Genomic DNA, 3439 nt, shown 5'->3' on the forward strand with positions numbered 1-3439 from the left:
CAGGTCCTTTTGGGGTCCCTTTTTTGGGGGGTCACACTGAGGTCCTTTATTTGGGGTCTTTTTTTGGGGTCCCTTTTTTGTGGGGTCCCTTTTGGGGGGGGGCAACCCAAGGTCCCTTTTTTGGGTCTCCTTTTTGGGGGGGGGACACCCTGAGGTCCTTTTGGGGTCCCCTTTTGGGGTCCCTTTTTTGGGGTCCCTTTTTGGGGGGGGACACCCCGAGGTCCTTTTGGGGTCCCCTTTTGGGGTCCCTTTTTTTGGAGTCCTTTTTTGGGATCCCTTTTTTGGGGGGGGATCATTGAGGTCTTTTTTTGGGGGTCCCTTTTTTGGGGAGGGGGGGACACCCCAAGGTTCCCTTGTTGGGTCCCCCAGGTCCCTTTTGGGGTCCGGTTTTTGTGGGGGGACAGCCCCAGGTCCTTTTTTTGGGGCTCCTTTTTTGGGGTCCCATTTTGGGGAGGGGGGGACACCCCAAGGTTCCCTTGTTGGGTCCCCCAGGTCCCTTTTGGGGTCCGGTTTTTGTGGGGGGACCATGGACACGCCTTTTTTTGGGGTTCCTTTTTTGGGGTCCCATTTTGGGGAGGGGGGACACCGGGGTCACTTTTGGGGTCCCTTTTGTTTTGGGGGGGGGACACCCCGAGGTCCTTTTGGGATCCCTTTTATGGCTTCCCTTTTTTTGGGGTCCCCCCTCTCCCTTTTTGGGGTATTTTTGGGGGAGCTCCCACTTTGGGGTCCCTTTATGGCGTCCCTTTTTTGGGGTCCCTTTTTTGGGGTCTCTTTTTTTGGGGTCCCTTTTTTGGACCTCTTTTATTTGGGGTCCCCCCGATCCCATTTTGGGGTGTCCCAGGTCCCATTTTGGGGTCCCTTTTTGTCGTCCCTTTTTTTGGGTTCCCTTTTTTTGGGGTTCCATTTTGGGGTCCCATTTTGGGGTCCCTTTTTTTGGGTTCCCATTTTTGGGTTCCCTTTTTTTGGGGTTCATTTTGGGGATTCCCCTCCCCCTTTTTTTAGGGTCCCTTTTTTGGGGTCCCTTTTTAGGGTCCCTTTTTTTGGGTTCCCTTTTTGGGGTTCCCTTTTTTGGGGTCCCTTTTTTTCGGGTTCCTATTTGGGGTCCCTTTTTTTGGGGTCCCATTTTGGATTCCCATTTTGGGTTCCCATTTTTGGGGTCCCTTTTTTTGGGGTCCCCCTCCCCCTTTCTAGGGTCTCTTTTTTGGGGTCCCTTTTTTTGGGGTCCCTTTTTTGGGGGGTTCTTTTTTGGGGTCCCCCCTCCCCCCTTTTTTGAGGTCCTTTTTTTTGGGGTCCCATTTTGGGGTCCCTTTTTTTTTGGGGTCCCTTTTTGGGGTCCCCCTCCTTTTTTTTGGGGTCCCTTTTTTTGGGGCTCTTTTTTTGGGTTCCCTTTTTTTGGGATCCCTTTTTGGGGTCCCATTTTGGGGGTCCCTTTTTGAAGTCCCATTTTGGGGTCCCTTATTTGGGGGGCTCTTTTCTGGGGTCCCTTTTTTGGGGTCCCTTTTTTTGGGTCTCTTTTTTTGGGGTCCCTTTTTTGGACCTCTTTTATTTGGGGTCCCCCCGATCCCATTTTGGGGTGTCCCAGGTCCCATTTTGGGGTCCCTTTTTGTCGTCCCTTTTTTTGGGTTCCCTTTTTTTGGGGTTCCATTTTGGGGTCCCATTTTGGGGTCCCTTTTTTTGGGTTCCCATTTTTGGGTTCCCTTTTTTTGGGGTTCATTTTGGGGATTCCCCTCCCCCTTTTTTTAGGGTCCCTTTTTTGGGGTCCCTTTTTAGGGTCCCTTTTTTTGGGTTCCCTTTTTGGGGGGTTCCATTTTGGGGTCCCATTTTGGGGTCCCTTTTTTTGGGTTCCCATTTTTGGGTTCCCTTTTTTTGGGGTTCATTTTGGGGATTCCCCTCCCCCTTTTTTTAGGGTCCCTTTTTTGGGGTCCCTTTTTAGGGTCCCTTTTTTTGGGTTCCCTTTTTGGGGTTCCCTTTTTTGGGGTCCCTTTTTTTCGGGTTCCTATTTGGGGTCCCTTTTTTTGGGGTCCCATTTTGGATTCCCATTTTGGGTTCCCATTTTTGGGGTCCCTTTTTTTGGGGTCCCCCTCCCCCTTTCTAGGGTCTCTTTTTTGGGGTCCCTTTTTTTGGGGTCCCTTTTTTGGGGGGTTGGGCTCTCCCGGGGCCGCTTTGTCCCGCGGGGCCGCCTTGGTCAGAGCCTTCTCCTGGGGACACACGGACACGGGACGGACACACGGACACGGGACGGACACACGGACACGGGACGGACACACGGACACGGGACGGACACATGGACACGGGACGGACAGACAGAGGGACACGGGGACACGGGGACAGAGGGACAGACGGACACGGGATGGACACGGGGACAGCGGGACAGACGGACAGAGGGACACGGGGACGGACAGACACGGGACGGACAGATGGACACGGGGACATGGGGACAGATGGACACAGGGGGACACGGGATGGACACACAGACACATGGACATGGGACGGACACACGGACACGGGATGGACAGGGGGACACCAGGACAGACGGACACACGGACACGGAACAGACAAGGGGACATGGGATGGACACATGGACAGGGGGACACGGGACAGACACACGGACACGGGATGGACAGACAGAGGGACATGGGGACACAGGGACAGAGGGACAGACGGACACACGGACACGGGACGGACAGACAGAGGGACACGGGGACACGGGGACAGAGGGACAGACGGACAGAGGGACACGGGGACGGACGGACACGGGACGGACAGATGGACACGGGGACATGGGGACAGATGGACACAGGGACAGAAGGACAGACGGACACGGGGATGGACACAGGGACCAACAGACGCGGGGACGGACAGAGGGACGCAGGGACAGACGGACAGAGGGACAGAGGGACATGGGGATGGACAGAGGGGCAGGGATGGGGACAGACAGATGGACACAGGGACAGACGGACACAGGGACAGACGGACGCTGTCAGGGATCCTGAGGTCCCCTTTGGCTTCCAGGGGTCCCCTACGGGATCTGGGGGGTCCCTGTGGGGTCAGGGGGTCCCCAAGGCTCCCTATGGGGTCGGGGGGGTCCCTATGGGGTCAGGGGCGTTTTTATGGGGTCAGGGGGTCCCTGTGGGATCCTTTTGGGATCTGGGGGGTCCCTACAGGACCTTGGGGGGTTCCTATGGGATCTGGGGGTCCCTCTGGGTCCCTATGGGGTCAGGGGTCCCCTATGGGGGAGGGAGGGGTCCCTATGGGATCCTGGGGGTTTTTGGGGGTCCCGGGTGATTTTGGGGGGTTCCGGGGTGTTTTGGGGTCCCCCCAGATGGCGTTGGGGTGCCCTGACCCCCACCAGGGTGTGCCAGTGCTCGATGGGCTTGGGGGGATTCCTATGGGGTCACTATGGGGTCCTTATGGGATCTGGGGGTTTTTGGGGGGTCCC

This window comes from Passer montanus, unplaced genomic scaffold (genome assembly GCF_014805655.1).
Source record: "Passer montanus isolate IOZ18808 unplaced genomic scaffold, ASM1480565v1 scaffold665, whole genome shotgun sequence".
NCBI lineage: Eukaryota > Metazoa > Chordata > Aves > Passeriformes > Passeridae > Passer > Passer montanus.